This window comes from Tyto alba, unplaced genomic scaffold (assembly GCF_018691265.1).
Source record: "Tyto alba isolate M040663 unplaced genomic scaffold, T.alba_DEE_v4.0 Super-Scaffold_13, whole genome shotgun sequence".
Taxonomy (NCBI): Eukaryota; Metazoa; Chordata; class Aves; order Strigiformes; family Tytonidae; genus Tyto; species Tyto alba.
This window is the reverse complement of record NW_024881275.1, coordinates 10,344,141-10,362,160: the sequence shown is the minus strand read 5'-3', so window position 1 is coordinate 10,362,160 and position 18,020 is coordinate 10,344,141. Positions and strand designations below refer to the sequence as shown.

Genomic DNA, 18,020 nt, shown 5'->3' with positions numbered 1-18,020 from the left:
CATGTTACTGAGGTCTTAAAGGTAGATTACATTATAAGCATTGGCTTTTGCTACGAGAGGAGACTTAATTTTCACAAACAGATAATAGCTGCCAATTTCACAGGAAGTTCAGAAGGCTTTTAGCACTACAGCTGTTCAAGAACACTTTTTGTTTTAATATTGCATAACTGGTTTTTGCCATAACAAAGGCATCAAGCTTCACGTACCTGAGGAAAATACATTAAGTGAATTACAGGATGTGCATGTGAGAGACAGAAAAAGTGTGGGACATACCATGATGTCACAGGTACTGGAGCCACAGCTAGAGGGTCTGAACCTGAAAGCAGGACCCAAGTCATTTTAGAGAGTAGTTTGCTGCTGTAGCAGACAAACAACTTAATGATCCACATCCTTAATGTGGGTGTCACCTGAATGTTGCTTGAAGTCCCAATGTTGCTGTGTATTTAAAACTGTTACTCATTTTTCTTAAAAATTCCACTCCTGGTGTCAAGTGATGATATGACAATCTCAGCTGTAGTTTAAAAACATTAGCTAAATCTCCAGCTTTTTATTGTGTAGAAAAAAATGTGCAGTGCTAGCCCAAAGAATGCAATTCCTCTCAAAATTTTAAATTAATGTGCCTTTATGCTGCACATGCAGACATACTGTGGATTGTTGTAAATGACATATAGATTTTAATCAGGAAGATCAGATTAGATTCATTAACTTTTATGCTAACAGTGAACAAAGTAAGAACAAGATCATGGTGTGCCAGGAGTAAGGATCAGATCTGAGTAAAAAAACAAATGCATTGGTTCTCTCATCTTTAACTTTGACCCCTTCAGTCACCAACTCACTGCTAGGTTGACTTTCTGACAGAGAATCTTTGTGAATTGCCTTCAGTAAGGTTTAGAAAAAAAAAAAATGTATTCTTTCTGCTGTTAGTTAGTGTAGGAAATACAACACAAGATAAAATTCTACTGGCATGAACATATAGAATCATTTGTTATAACTGATAATTTAGATTATCGGCATGGTTACTTTTCCTTCAGAGTCAGTGGAGAGTGAAATGGGCACTTTGAGGGGAAAATGGTGCTATTTAAAGATTGCCTCCTGGAAATACCTCTCTTCTCCAGGTCAGTAGGTACTGTTAGAGTTCAAGCGTAGGAAAGTTGGGTGTTGCCAGCCATTTCCTCAAACATGGATAATCTGATGTCAGGGAGCAACTGATGCTTGTGACCAAATATCCTCCAGGAGTGTTGAACCCACCTATTCTTCCTGCTGGAGATAATCCCTTTTGAAATTGCTGGCTGGAAATTTACTGGTCATAAAAACAGCCTCTCCTCTTTTAAACTACATAAAACAGGGACAAAGACTTCCTTTTAATATCACGATGAAGCCCACAATAGGATATTAAACAAATTGCTACTGTCAGCAAATGGCCTGGAATTCCAGCTCTGCTTTAAAAAATTAGATGATCTTGTGAAAAATGCAGGAGAGAAACCAAACATATTAAAACCATAAAACACTACAGACTCTGCATGGTTGTTTGGTAGTTTGGCATTTGGAATTTAATGTTGCATTTATGCCCCCTGCTGATAAGCCTCCAAAGACCTACTTTGGATCAAGCTCAATATTTAATAGTACTGTGCATCAACGCTTTCCTTAAATTAAAATTTAAAAATCCAGCATATATCTCATCATAACTGGATTCATCTTAAATAAATCACATTTCTTTTAAGTCTGTTCCATAACAAGGCCTGTGCTGTCACAAAAGCAATAACAAAAAAGCCCTTATAATTGTCACATATGAACCCTTTCTACTGTTTGTTTAATAAAAGGGACAAAGTGATGTAGCATGACTGTGTAGGAACTAAATCTTAAGGGAGAGAATGAATCTTTAAATTTTTGTAAGGAAATTAAATAATTGTAATGAAATATAGCTTGCCAAAATAGAGAAATTGCAAGAGGTTGAACAGATGTATTGCTATTCAGGGTTATACTAGTGGGAGCTAAATGGTAGTCCTTTTCACAGCATTTATTATCTATTTTCTTGCTAAAGAAAAGATATAATTTGTATTGATTTTTATGTAAACTCTCTTGCATGTGGCAACACAGGTATTAACCTGATACCATAAGAGAGCCGGGGATTAATTTCCGCCCTCTTCAAGCCACAGGGGAAATTCTTTTCCTCTGCTGTTAGTGATTAAAAAGACACTACTATGTTTTTTCCAGTTTCCAACACCTGTGCTGCTGAATTTTTCCTCTTGGTCCATTCATCTTCCTGCCCGAGGTACATAAAATCTTGCGCACCTGTCCATAACATTGGCTGGCCACCTGAAGCTCATAGGGACATCCACCCCTGTATGTCATTCCCTTTGAAGAGAGTGAGGAGACCTGTGTTGTCCTTTTCAAGCATGAAAGAGTTTAGCCTTTCACAGGCAGAGTTCGTGTAAAGAGGTTGTCCCGAGGCAGCCCAGCTCATCCGGAGTGTGGTGAATGCTGAGAGAGTGGGGTCAGAGTGTTAAAGACAAAGTACTGTCCCACAAAGCCCTGGGTGAAAGCTGGGCAGGGGTGGGACAGAGGCACTCCCGGTGCCCTCCTGTCCCCACTGCGTGCAGGGTCCCAGGAAAAGATCAGGCATAATGCAGGGTAACTGACAGCTGACCAAGCCAGCGCTGCTCCCAGTCAGCAACATCTTGCACAGATACTGCCTTATGATTGCAGAGAATTGTGCATTTTTCCCTTTCAGCAGGAATCCACGGTGATTGTGAAAGGAGGAAGACTGCTGCAGCTCGTAGCCGTGTGGGCATTTTGTACAGCAGTGGTATATGTACGTGCATATGGTACACTTCTGCGTGTGTGTCACTGTACTGTCAAGTTAATCGAGAAGAGCATGTGGGGAAAGGACAGCAAGTTTCATAGCATGAAAGCACTGATCTTTGTCAGTGAGAGGAGGCTGCGGATCATTGGTCAGTGGTGTCTCAGCCTTACCATGAAAACTGAACTAGGAATGCTATTTGACCCCTAATTTCTGTGCATCTGGTACAAGATCCAATGCATTACCCTGTGGTTTAAACAGCTATGAAATAGTTGGAAGTGCAGACCTGGAGTTATGTAGATGTGTACAGCTTCCTGCACTCAAGTCACTAATGTCAAGTATTAAGAGGAAGGCAGGTCTGGTTGGGAAGTACCTACTTTACACTTAGCTTGTCAGGCCTACAATATATGTGCTTTCCTTTGGTGGCTCTTAAACCGGCAAGTTAGCATCACCATTACCAGCATCCTTGGGAAACAGCATGGCAGATCTATAAAGAATTTTCCTTTGTTGTTTATAGATGCATTTTTAATAATCTTTGAATTAATGGACCTTTTCCTTACAAAGGCAATGGTCACATATTACAAGTGGAAAAAGGAGAAAAAAAACAATAGGACTGAATTGTTCATCCATTATTTGGTCAGAAGCAGGTATGTGGTTCTTGGACAACCACAGCATGAGATGGCAAATGCTTGCACACCCATTTCTGCTGTAGCAGACAGGCAGCACCCCAGGAATTGAAACAAGATATGTCCATCTCTTGGATTTTCTCTACCACAAAGGAGAAATGTGCTGAGAAAGTAGGATATGTAGGATAGAAGAAGGAGGGTAAACTGCTATTGATGTCAGTTATCTTTCTTAGTTGATAAAATCAGTGTCAGATTTCACTGGATCTAGGAAAATTTGTCAAACCTCTCAGGTTTTTTTGACAGGGCAGTATCATGTGATTTATTGATCTGATATAGCACCTTGACTCCTTTCAAGCTTACACAACTTTAAGTGCTGATGTCAGAGGAATCATCCTAAAGGTTAGAACATGCTGTAGCATCCTCTTCAGCAGTCTGAGAGGGAAGGTAGCCAAGGAGTTACCGAGTTTGTTCATGGCGTGTCATTATTGTTCCCTCAGAAGGGGATATTTTCCAAGCTCTTCTCACTCCTCCTGGAATGACACGTTTCCATCTACTGTTCCAGTGCCTGCAGGAGTTGCCCTTGCCAGGCACCTGCCCAGGAATACCATGAGTATGAAGGTGGTCTTCCTCCCATCTTCTTACAGGTCCCGAAAGAATCAATGGAGGAGACAGAAACAAAAGCCATTACAAGCAAATCCATCTCTGGTGGAAACCCAAAATAATACTGGAGGTCATATGAAGCTTAGATTTTTTTGTCGATATGGAGAATTATTGGCTTTGAAAAGACAGATGCCAGGAGAAAAATGTCTTTTTAATTAATAGGAGTACCAGAGGATTATAGCTTGAAATGGACCCCTGTAACTGTTTAAAAATCTGCCAGCTCTGCATCTGTCTGCTAGCAAACAATGCTTCCAACAAACTGGACCTGATATTTCCAGTTATTCCTATTCTACCTGGGTACCTGCGCAAAAGCAAAGACATTTGTCTCTGATGTTTTGGGTTTGGTTTGTTTTTATACTCAGGCCTTGGCTACATAAAAACCATTACACTGTTATAATACACAGCACAGCGTGTGGGTAGGCTTCCCTCCTCCGTTCAAGCTGACAGTTTCAGCCTGTGATCGATCCATGGGTCAAGAAGACCTGTCAAAGAAAGTAGGCTTAAATTTATTACATAACAAACACTGGTAAAATGCAAGGGTCTACAAAATAAAAGGTAAAAAAGCATTGCTTTAGACTGAGAGAGTTGGATCAGTGTGTAAGGTGGATTGAGTTACACCTGATAATCAAGGTGCTTCACACTGTTATTTATTTGATTTCCTACATCTGAAAAAGTACCAGTTACACCATTTTTATGCCTTTATGTCTTTGTTGCCATTAGGAGAGCTGTACTGCTTTAACTACACGGCAAGAGCTGGAAAAATCTGGCTTCTTTATATGGATGAGATCTTAGGTAACATTAAGTTTCTGTGCTGTAGCACATAGAAATTCTTCAAGGACCATAACAAAAAGAAGCTGAGATGGTTTTTAACCAGGTGTCAGTATTTTTAGAGGTTGTGCTACTCCCACAAAATTTATTTTCCAAAACACATGCCTTAGGAAGATGTGAAGTCCTCTTCTGTCTGAGAGTGTCTTCTTCAGCCTTATAAATTATACCCAGTCCCAACTTAATTACTAAAATGGTAAAATGATACAATTAGTTCTTGAAATGGGCTTTTAAGAACCTGTGCAGAGATTGCTCTGATTTTTATAGAGCTCCAGCTTAAAATGTCCGTTTGTGCTAATAACCTCTCTGCCTCTGAGCTGCTTTCCAACTTGTGCCACTGTGCTGACTGGATTTAAAAACTTCTGTAACAAAACCACGTCCTGTTATTGGCTGCTCCCAGAACAGACCATGACTTTTGTGTGCCACAGTTGCATAAGAAAACTCATTTCAGAATTGGGCTGCAAAATCAATCAGGTGAGGGAGAGAAAACACTTTGAAGAGTGGCATCTTAGATCACTGGCTTTCGTATTTATTCTGAGAGTGTAAAATATATGGTTATTCAGCATAATGAAACCATTTACTTAGAATTCCTTTACCATTAAGTGGAACTCCAATACAAGTTATTTTTCTCATTGTCTCCAGGTGAAGTATTTGTACATTGCACATCCCTCTAGCTGCTTTGTCTTTTTTTTTTTCTTCTTAATATTTTCATAAAAAGTAGATTATTTTCTGCACCCTTGGCAACCTAAAAGGTTATGCAGTTGGCTGGATCCTTATCATCCATTAAAAATACTAATTCACTGAGGTCAGAGATTTTAAGATCCTTTACTGTCTGATATGCTCTTCCTCTTTCTACAGACCAGGATATGCTGCAGAAACATGAAGGTGGAACCTTTTAAGGCATGCCATTTGTGATAAAATGGTACTGAACAGATGCTTAACAAACTGCTGTAGAGAAAGAGCTTTTGTTGATCCCCGAAGAATTTATACTGCTAACTCCCATTAATGCTGATGGGAGAGATATGTACCTACTAACTTCACACCTCAGTGTGAAAACAGGCCTCTTAGCTGGCAGCACATCTGAATAAGATAGACTTCTAATTAATTGTTGTCTCCATCACCTTTGTTATTTGTAAGGATGGGCTTGTCTGAGGGGTTGTTTAGCGTTTTCTTACCACTTGACCACTCTATATAGTGTGAAAATGTAGACCCTTCTTAAGAAGTTACAGTTGGGTTTTTGACATAGGTAATTTCAGGAGTCCTGAAAAAATTCCCGAAGACATACTGTGAAAAACCTTGTCAAAGTAATTGTTTTAAGTACATTTATCATCTGTAATTCTTCTGCCAGTATTTGAAGGAAGTTTGATTATTTAAGTAAACAAAATATAACTAATGAGATGTTTTCTTTCTCTAGTTATATCAGATACAAACACTAGAGGTAAAAAATCTGTATCAGCTGAAGGATAATTTAGTAAGTGGATACTAGCTGGCCACAAATAAATACAGACAACACTTACAGAAAATTCTTGACCCCTGAACAACCATGAGTTTGAGACCTCACCCTAATCAGGATGCTTCAGGAAACAGTAATTTTTGGATAGAGGCTTGATCTGCTTTTAGAAAGGTAAAAGTGGGTCATTAAATTTAACAATCCATGTGATTTCTTCCAATTTTCTGTGCTTCTAACATCCCTCTGCTGCAGTGGCATGACTGAAGTTTCCATCTCCAAGGGAAAAGAGGCTGGCTTCCTTCAAAGAGAAAGACCCAGACCCATCCATGGGCAAAACAGTCTGTTGATGCACAGTTAAATATTTCTGCTAGTACCCAGTAGAGAGCAAAGACACACCCATAACAATTCCCTCCAGCAGTAACTTAGGAGTCCTATACATAGCTAACGTTTCCCTTTTCCTGACACACATAGGCTATGACTGCTCGGATGCTCCAGTGTGTCTATTCTAAGTGTCATGTTCTCATCAACTAGCTTAAAAAAGCACACCAACATTTTTCAGGTATTGCATAATGTGGTTTGAGTCTGGTTGACAGCCTAACACCACGCAGCCAATCTCTCTCCCTTCTCTTCTGGCAATGAGAAGGGACAGAGAGCCAGGCTTGGGGTTTGAGATAGGACTGGGATGGGGAAAAAAATCACCCATTATGGTCATGAGCAAAAGGCAGACTCGTTAGGGGAAGAAAAAAAGAACATACATTTATTACAGACACTAATGACACTTAACAGAGTAGGACAGTGAGAAGCATTGCCACATCTTGAGAACACCTTCCCCCCACCCCTCCCTTCTTCCCGGGCTCAGTTCTGCTCCCGATATCTCTACCTCCTCCCCCAGCGGCGCAGGGGCAGGGAATGGGGGGTGCAGGCAGTGCTGCTGCTTCTTCCATCTTCGGTGGGGGGAGCTTCTGGAACTCCTTCTCCCTGCTCCATCGTGGTCCCCCTCTCACAGCAGACAGTCCTCCACAAACTTTCTCTGATGTGAGTCCCTCCCACGGGCTGCAGCATTCCCCACACTGCTCCATCATGGGTCACTAACTTCCTCCAACTGGATTCCCTCCCACAGCTATAGCCCTTCCCGAGCTGCTCCGGCATAGGACACCTCTGCATGCTGCAATCCTCCCAGCACTGAATTACAGCAGCGGGGCTACCTTTTCCCACAAGACCCCAGCCACAGCACCTTGATCAACCAGATCAAGGCAGAAACCACAGGCCACAAATCAATGTCTGCTCCACTGTAGATCTTCATGGGTGGCAGGGGGGGCTGCCCTGCCATCTCCCCACAGGATACAGGGGGGTCTCTGCTCCGGCACACCTCCCCCCTCCTTTCTTCCTCTGTTCCTCCACTGACCTTGGTGTTCACGCAGCTGCACCAACTCCTCCTCACAAGTCCCACTGCCCGTCACCACGTCCCTTCTTAAATATGTTATCTCAGAGGCACAGCCGAGTGGCTCAGTTTTGGTGCAGAGGTGGGGCCAACTTGGAGCTGGGGGAGCTTCGAGAAGCTTCTCACAGGGGGCCACCCCTGTAGCCCCCTCCCCTGCTGCCAAAAAAACCCCACCACTCACTCAAAACCAGGACACACAACAATCGGTTGCTAGAGTTTATTCAGAGTGGAAATCTGATTAAAATAGATGGAACTGTGAGCCACAGCATGTGTGTCAAGAGTTAAAAACACTCATGCATGTTTGTGGTCCTCTGCTCATGAAATTGTGCCAGTTTCAGTTAATGAACTGAAACCTACGGTAGCTTCCTGGAAAGAAATAAACTAAGTGAGGGTATCAATAGGTATCTCATTGACTGTCCACTAAGGAACACCTCATGCAAAATACTGCTTTGGTTTCTTTCAGGATTAAAAATGTACTCTTTTATGTTGTCATTTGTGTGCAAGAACCATTTTCCAATTATCAGTCATGCACATTAAAGGCATTGTAAAATACAATATCAGTAGTGTGTGGGAAGGCTGATAAGCTGAAAGAATTTACCTATTTATGTATAAATACCAGCGGTACTTGGGGGTTTTCAGACTCATTGATACTGATTTGCATTATGATTTATATGAGTGACAAAACACACAGCGAAAGGAGATTTTTGCAGTGGCCATATGCCTGTCTTACAGGGCATGGAGATTGTATGGCTAGAGAGTACATGAGAAATTTTTACAGCTTCTTCCTCTTCTCTTTCAATTTCTTGCTCCTCTATTAACAACTCTGGGGAGTCTTCAGTATAGGCTGATTGAAAAGCTCTGCCTCTTACTGTGTGTACTGTCTTAACATTAATCTCTGTCTTTTACAGCTTTATGTCCCTTTCCCAAATGGACTTGGCCTCTTGCTTTCTTGTTTGCAAAACAGAGGCCTCTTTTCTGCAGGTAACAGTAAAAAAAAAAAAAAAAAATTAATCATAAGGAAAGAAAGATCTTCTGATTGTTGTTAAGGGAACTGGGAAGTGCTTTTCAGTGAATGAAGAGAGTGTGTGCAGTCTGGAACTTCAGTTCCACTAACTGGTATTATAATCATTTTGGTTTGGATGTGCAGTGGTCTCTGAGTTATGCTGTCGGAGTATTAAGGTGAAGGGGAGGATTTCTGGATGTATCCCAGTAGTGCTGGAATTAGTGTGACTGAATTGTACCATTTACTCTGAAGAGTCTCTTTCTTTATACTTGGGACACAGTCTTACACTAATACCTGATTAGCATCTGCAACAAAAAATTACCGATTGCCTAAAGAAGATTGCAAGACTTGCTTCATATTTCTTGAACATTTAAGAAAGTGATTTTTTGATTGCAGAGAATTCTCACAACTTAAAGAGGAGTGAAGTGTGCAGTGGTAGGAAGATCTGCAAGGACAGAATCAGTGTGGGCTTGTAGAGCAGCGCAGAATTTTATGGTGTGGCGAGGGACGAGTGTTAAGAACTACAGAATTAATACATTTAAATAGCTGGCTTTGAGGAAAAAACACCGATTGTTTGAGTTCGCCTTGTCAAGCTTGATCTAAAATCAAGCAGGCATTTTAAAATGGGTCTGAATTAGACATGTGATGTTCTTCCTTAACACTATCATGAATGAGCTGCTGCAGAATCAAGACCTAAGCCTATATAATTGAGCTTCTTCATGTGCAGATTATTGACTAATCTAGAAAAATCTGGCCCAGAAGAAAGGTAAATCTTGGCTGTGCTACAGGCTCTACTGTGACCTCAGGGCAGTCATTTTATCTCCTTTGCTTTTGTCCCCTCTCTGTAAAATGGTGATAAGAGTATTCTCTTATCTTACAATGGAGTGGTGATGATAAATATTAAGGATTATGGCGTGGTTAAATACTGTGGTAATGGAGGCCATTAAGCACCTTAGACACTTCTTCTTATTGGCTGCTTTTCTAAAGTGAATTATTGACCATTTTTAATTTTTCCCAAGTAAACTCAAAGAAGTTAGTTGATAAGGATTAACAAATAAACCCTGCAAAATGTAAGTGTTAAACTGCATTATGTTTTCTGAATTATGTGACTGGATGTTTTGTACCTTTATCTTGTCAGCTGACTTGCTTTTCTTCACTGCTTACTTCAATGACTGTAAACATGAAAACAGGGAGAAAAGGCAAAAGTTTTATCTGCTACAAACCAACTATGGCTACAGAAATCAGGGATTTGTGCATTTGTCACTTTAGGTCCTAGTTTTAGAAAGCAAAAAAGGATAGGGGGCTGAAGTTGATTAAAGCATCTGTGACCAGTAAATCAAAACAAATGTTGGGGAACTTTTATGGTACCCAGTGAGGGGAATTAAACACACATTTGTGCTTAAATATAAAGAAAAAAAAATGAACAGTCCATTGAACAGTCCTACCGCCATAACTGGTTCTACAAGGAGTCTTCAAAGATGCATCAGGAGCCAGTTTATTTTGTACACTTGCACCAGCACCGAGCCTGAGAGCAGTTTCATGGGCACCTCTGCCCAGCTGTGGGTCCACACCTTGGCCCAGCTCTGATTCACAGAGGTGGCTCCTGAACCTGGGCCCCTGAGTGCTCCCATTCCAGGATGGCTACAAGACAATGCTGTGGCTGTTGTCTCATCACCAAGGGAAACTTTGTTCCTGTGCAGGGAGTCCTTCTGTGGCATCCCTGCTTCGAGCCAGTTTGACCCCTTCTTGCAGCTAGGACTTCTTGCCCTCTGTGCTGGATCATTCCTTGGTCACAAATTACCACTGCTGAGCAGTTACAACTAGAATTTGTCCTGCAAACCAAAAATCTCACTCACGCCACAATAAGTATGCATGTGAAATAGTCACCAAGTGGAAGGGAAGGAGGAAGGGACAAAGGGAAGGGAAGGGAAGAAGAAAAGTAAGTTCTCCATGTTTCTGTTTGCCTTTTCTGAAAAGTGTTTTTTTCCATATGGCACCCAAAGAAGGTTATACATTCAGTACCTGCTTTCTGCTTTTCCCAGTAACAGGGGAAAACCCAGCTGTCTCTATTGCACCATCTTCTGTTTGCTTCCCTGTGTATGCTGACTGGGGCTGGCAACCCAAAGCATGTGTGGGGGTGTGTTTGGGATAGGAACTGTGGGTCACATTGCTTCTGATGGCCCTGGGTGTATAGGGTGTTGGAACTGAGCTTAAATACCTTTATATCTAAGCATCCTGTAACCATGAATGTGGTTATCTGGGCGTGTCAGGTAGACTAGTTGCCGCGATTGAGAGACGGAGACCCAGCTCGATGCAAGTCAGGATCCACTTTATTGAACACAACAACCGATTTTATATTCCAAACAGACAAAGAGAGACACGTGTTTTAAGCTGATTGGCACAATGGTTAATCACCTAATACATATTACAAAAATTGAGCTCATGATTGGCTAACGTCTAAGGTCAGCTTGACTTTTTCTGCAGTTAATTTTCTGCTAGCTCACAGCATTCTTCTCCTTAACGACTTCTACTCCTGTTTCTATAGCACGTGCTTATCTCTAGTTACGAAACCAGCCCTCCTGGAAGAAATCGTCCTTAGCCCCAGGGGTGTAACAGTTTGCTTACAGAGTATGCAAATTACGAGACGCCAAGTTGAGCACGTCCTTGCTGCTAGAAGGAGAGACCAGGCTGCCCCCGACATCTCCCCCTTCTTGTTGCACAATAAGGACCCTTTTCACTGAACTGGCTATCAGGTTCTGCACACACTGCAAAGACAGGGTAAACAAAGTAACAAAAGAATAAAAACAACTAAAGCATACACAATCATTTTTACAAGGCTTCTCAACCATCCTGATAGGCTTACTGTCTATCAAAGAACAATTCAGAAAATTAGAAACATATAAAGCTTTCTGAAGGCGTTCCTCGGGGGTAACGGTCCCTATTCCCCCTTTTTGTTGTTGCAATAAGCGTTTCAGAGACTGATGAGAGCGTTCAATTAAGGATTGGCCCGTGGGGGAATGAGGGATACCCGTAATGTGGTTGATCCCCCAAGAACTCAAAAACTTTTTAATTGCAGTTGAAATATATGCAGGGCCATTGTCAGTTTTAATTTGAGAAGGTATGCCTAAAGTGGCAAAAGCACGCAGCAGATGTCGTTGAACATCGCGCGCCTTTTCGCCAGTATGACAAGAGGCAAATAATGCCCCAGAAAAGGTATCAATAGAGGAGTGAATATATTTTAAGTGACCAAACTCCGAAAAATGAGTGACGTCGGTTTGCCAAAGTTGCAAACTTTGCAATCCTCTAGGATTAACTCCTCCTGCTATTGTAGGAAATGAGTGCCTTTGACAATCGGGACACACAGCAACTATACTGGTTGCCTGCTGAGTAGTAAGGCCAAATTGTCGCTTAAGCCCACCAGCATTTTGGTGAAAGAAAGCGTGGCTAAGTTTTGCTTGTGCTATGCGGTCTGGCAGTACCTGTACAGGTAATGTAAGCAGGTCAGCTTGCCGGTTCCCTTCCGCTATAAAGCCAGGCAAGGAAGTGTGAGATCTGACATGCATAATGAAATAGGAATGAATGCGAGAATCTAAAAGAAAAATAAGCTCCTGTAACAAAGCAAATAATGCAAAATGTGAGACATTTCGTAACACAGACGCCTCAGCTCGTTCAACAATCCCTGCAACATAAGCTGAATCAGTGATGATATTAAGCGGTGTAGACCATTTTCTAAAGGCTCGGACGACGGCAGTCAGTTCCACGATTTGGGGGGAACCCGGCACTGTCTTTATATCCGATTCCCATTGTTTGCGCTGGTCGTCCCACCAGAGGATAACAGATTTGTGGGACTTCCCAGATCCATCTGTAAAAACAGTAAGAGCTTGCAAAGGCTGGTCACTCCTCTTTGGTCTAGGTACAAGCTGGAAATTAGCATTAAACAATTTATGAGAAGGTGGGTGAGAAGTGAGTTGGCCTGTATAACCAGCTATCGCTATACTGAAGGCTTCCGATTGTTGGTGAAGCCACTGCAAATAATCACTGACCATAGGCAAATAAATACAAGTGAAGTCCATTCCAGACAACATTAACAAGCGCCGCCTGGCACGGACAATCAAGGATGCAAACATTTCATGCTGTGTTGAGATGGTTTTCGTGGGTTGATTCGGTAAAAATACCCATTCAATGATAAGCAACGGGTCAGACTCCTGCAAGTCCCATTGAAATATCAAGGCATGAGGCTGTCGAGCAGGATTCAAAATGATTAAAAGGAAAGGTAACTCAGGGGCATATCGATGTGCCTGTCTTAAGGTAATAGCTGTAGCAACTTTTTGTAAGGAATCAACAGCTGCAGGGTTGAGAGCGCGAGGGGAACATAAGTCTGTGCTCCCCTTAAGCAGGTCGAATAAAGGACTTAAATCTGCATTGGAAATTCCTAGCAAAGGTCGGACCCAATTAATTGTTCCCAACAACTTCTGCACATCATGCAAAGTCCTCACATCTGCTTGAATTAGTAAAGGCTGTGGGACTATAGTTTGAGCCCGTATGCGCCAGCCTAGATATTTCCATGGTGGTATTTTCTGAACCTTTTCCGGCGCAACACAAAGACCTGCTGAATTAACAGCAGTTATGACAAGGGCTACAGCTTCCTCCATGACTTCGTGATGTTGTGCTGCCACTAGAATATCATCCATATAATGGTACAATAAAACGCAGGGCATCTTTGTTCTAACAGGGCTAAGGACCTTGGCTACATACCATTGGCATATTGTGGGACTGTTTTTCATTCCTTGTGGTAGCACAACCCACTGATATCTCTGCAATGGAGCTTGCATGTTGACGCTTGGAACTGAAAAAGCAAATTTAGGAGAATCTTCTGGATGCAAGAGGATATTAAAAAAGCAGTCCTTGAGGTCAATGACTGTCAGAGACCAGTCCCGGGGGATCATTGTGGGAGAAGGGAGCCCTGGTTGCAGGGCTCCCATGTCTTCCATAGCGTCATTAATTTTTCTGAGGTCATGGAGCAGGCGCCACTTGCCAGTTTGTTTTTTAATCACAAAAACAGGTGAATTCCAGGGGCTTACAGAGGGCACAACATGTCTTTTGGATAACTGTTCATCAACTAATTCTTCCAGGGCGCGAAGCTTTTCCATCGGCAGGGGCCATTGATCCACCCAGACAGGGGTATTAGTTTTCCAGGTTAATTTCAGGGTGTCGCGCACCTCAATGGCCCCTCCTAAAAATGCGTTTGAATAGCCATTCCCCATTGTGACAGTACATCACGTCCCCATAAGATCATAGGCACAGGTAGCACAAAGGGCTTAACAGAGGCTACATGCCCCTCCTAAAAATGCGTTTGGAGTCCCCTCCCCCATTGCGACTCCCATAGCGAATACTGTGTGGGGGTTAACAGCAACTGTGCGAGAGATTTGAGATCATGCGGAGTCATGACATAAGAATCTAAGACAGAAGATAACAAACTCGCGAAATATGGGGAAGAGAGGCCATGCTCGGTAACAGTACGGCGCAACTCCTTCACCACAGGGAAGGATAATGCCTCCCATTGAGCCCCCCTCCCCTGATAGATAACAGGAGCGACTATTTTTTTCGCAAGTTGCAAGTCCCCCTCTTTCAGAGCTTGTCGTTTAATATTTGCCCATACGTCCTGGGGATCGGGAGGGTGGAGATCTGGCTCCTCCTCTGGGTCCACTGGTCCTGGATCAAAAGGATCATCCTCTGGGGGGTACTTGGCGGCACCCACCTCAAGAGGCTCCGAGGTCTTCTTATCGACCGGGAGACCTTTCCTGTCTTTAGTATCTTTATTCTTAACGGTCTCCTGAGCCTTCAGAGTTTCAAAGATAGTCTTCCACCACGGGAGCATGCGCTGTGCTTCAGCATTCCCTGTTGTAGCCGCGTCCCACAGCTTAATCCCCACGTCATCCCAAAGCTCAGTCGTAAATATACTGGAAGCAGTTACAGTGGGGATTTTCACTTGTACCCACTTGAGCATAACCTTAAGATCTTGCCCAGAGAGATTCTTTTCATATTTTTCAAGAAGGGCTTTCATAAGTTCGTACACGTCCCTCTCTGGGGAAGACACCTGACTTCCCATGTCTCCCACAGCTCACCTCACAATTCCGGAGGGATTCTTAATGCCGGCTCCTGCTTCCTTTCAGCAGCTCATTCAAAGTTCTGTGGGACTCGCAGCATGCCACGCAGATAGGTGGTTCTTAATCCCGAATCACGTCGGGGTCACCAATTTGCCGCGATTGAGAGACGGAGACCCAGCTCGATGCAAGTCAGGATCCACTTTATTGAACACAACAACCGATTTTATATTCCAAACAGACAAAGAGAGACACGTGTTTTAAGCTGATTGGCACAATGGTTAATCACCTAATACATATTACAAAAATTGAGCTCATGATTGGCTAACGTCTAAGGTCAGCTTGACTTTTTCTGCAGTTAATTTTCTGCTAGCTCACAGCATTCTTCTCCTTAACGACTTCTACTCCTGTTTCTATAGCACGTGCTTATCTCTAGTTACGAAACCAGCCCTCCTGGAAGAAATCGTCCTTAGCCCCAGGGGTGTAACAGTTTGCTTACAGAGTATGCAAATTACGAGACGCCAAGTTGAGCACGTCCTTGCTGCTAGAAGGAGAGACCAGGCTGCCCCCGACACTAGTGATAGTGTCACTGCCTTCCCCTGATGTTAATTTATAAATCTGAGTTGCCTGAGGTTGATAGGAGATCTGTAGCTGCCCAGGGAGTTAAATTCAAGTATTCTAAGTCCTTAATTATAGGACTGTGTTTATTTATAAGGAATCCCACTGACTCATCTAGGATGCTGTAGAGGTCTCTGGGTATACACAAATAACAGTATCATGCTTTACATTTGCTAAAAAAAAAATCCTTTGGGGCAAGTATGAGGTCTTGAAAATGTCAGGATAAACAATGAAAACTGAAAAAACTAAGTACTTTTTCAGCTACACACTTAAGAAATTGAATACTCTAGTGGTTCTATCTAAAGCTATTATTATACAATCCAGATAAAATTGTGTGAGAGAATACATTTGTTAACACACCTTTAGAGGTAGATATTGAATAGAAAAAGGTACACAGACTAAATCTTTTGAGTTTCCATCTAGTTCCAGCGATCTCCAGCAGATACCACAGGACATAGGAAAAGTGTGAGTAGAAACGAGCAGCAGAGAGCAACTGATTTGTACTGACCATACATAGTTAGTTTATCTGCAATTCATTATGGGTATAGATTTCAAGTTATTGAATCATCAGAACTAAAATCTTCAGAAAACAAATGCTTGATTAATATTTTATGTTGCTATATTATATTCATGCTGTAAATCAGGGTGGAAGAAAGAGAGAATATGCATCTTTTGGGGAAATAATTATGTAAACTCCTACTTGCTTAAGCTTCTAAAAAGGGGCTATGTGCTTTATCTATATAAATTTCACTTCATACCATAATTTTGTAATCAGCAGAAGTTGATGTTTGAATCCATAGAGCTAATAGGTTGAGTTAAAAACATTAAACAATCCAGGCTGTGTTTTCCAGGGGTGGAATAGATCTGTGGGTTTTAGAATCTGCCTACAAAATTACATTGGTAATTTTGAAGGTAAAAAATGAGGGTGGGTGCAGAATCTCTCAACTTTGGCTTCACTTTGCCCTGCTTAAGTCTATCTTACAGGTTGCTCAAGGAGGCTGTGGAGTCTCCATCCTGGGAGATACTCAAAAGCCATATGGACATGTTCTTGGGCAATGGGCTTATGGTATCCCTACTTAAGCAGGTGGGGTGATCCAGCTGACTTCCAGAGGTTCCTTCCAACCTCAACCATTCTGATTCTGTTATCTTCTGCTTTCATCAGTGACTTCTCTGATTTCATGTTTTTTTCTAATATTATTCCAACACGCACTCAAATATATGATGACTTTAATGGTTGTCTTGCGTGTCAGAGCATGTATGCAACTTTAGGCCAGAGGAATGCATGGATAACTTTTCTGTCTTTGAGACGGAGTTGCCAAAATTATTTTTTGAAGGTCTGTTCTTACAATAATCTCACAGAAACACAGTTTTGCTGCAGAACTCTTGGAGGCAAAATACTAAAACCAAGCCACTTTGGAGTTTGTTTTTTCACTTTCTTTATTATTATTATTTTCTATAGTGCAGCAAGATAACTTTTATATGTGACAATTTTTGTAATAGTGGCAGGAGGCACTAGTTTCTATAAGGAGAATTCTGAATCCAATCCTGTAATTGTCATAATTTCTAAATCAATACCGATATTTTTGTAAATGATGAGGATTGTAATGTGAGATTTCCTTTGCAGTCTGGCAGAGAGGGAACAAGAATGATGACCTAGTATATTTGCTTAGTTTCATGAGGTGAGATTAGTGACAGCCTTTGTGAGATGGTTTTGAGATATGTTGTTGAAGCAGTGTGGGAAGCTGACACAGACACTGACAACTCTCATGTACAATAACTGTGGATATATACAAAAAAATTTGGTAGCTGAGGTTTTCCACCCAACCCATCTAGCCAGCTGTAAACTACCAAAGAAGAGACAAGAAAAGCTCCTTGCAGTTTGTATGTGTAAAGATGAAGACCCAGACTCAAGCCAGAGTCTTTTTCAGAATCAGTTGTGGTGGAGTAGGGAAGACAGGCAATGCACAGTAGCCTCAACCGCTTATTCAGGGAGGCAGGATTTCTGAGTAGACTTCTAAAGCTTTACTCTTAAGCAACAGCTCAAAGGAAAGGTGAGCGTCAGGAGTCAGGTTTCCCTCTGGATGAGTCTTCATCTGGGCCTCAGAGCGCTCGTCTGTATTAGCACAGGGTGTGCATTCCCCAAAATGGGTTTACAGCTGCAGCAGGGAAGCATTTTGGCTTTAGCTTCCTTTATCCTTTGTAATAATCCTTTCCAGCTCCCTACCACTGTCCACAGGTTTCAGCTTGTCTCTACTGTTGGCTCCTGCAGTGCTGCCCCTCATCCTGCTAGCTTTCATTGATCATTGCTGCCATTGACACTCCCGTGCCCTTTATAAAGTAGCTGTCAAAGCTCCTGTCCCTCTACAAGCTGCGTTAGGGACCCACTCCTATCTGAGACGTTCATTAGTGCTGTTTGCCAAAAGGTTTATGTAACAGATGTTGCAAAGCAGGCACGCAGAAACACACACACTCACACACCATTAGTTCAAGGGC

At 42.1% G+C, this 18,020-nt stretch overlaps 1 protein-coding gene across 2 annotated transcripts in view; it reads left to right on the top strand.

Moving 5' to 3' along the window:
* PLPPR1 (phospholipid phosphatase related 1) overlaps window positions 1–18,020 on the top strand; it is a 134,531-nt gene that overhangs the window by 84,404 nt on the left and 32,107 nt on the right. The gene's annotated exons all lie outside the window — the stretch shown is intronic.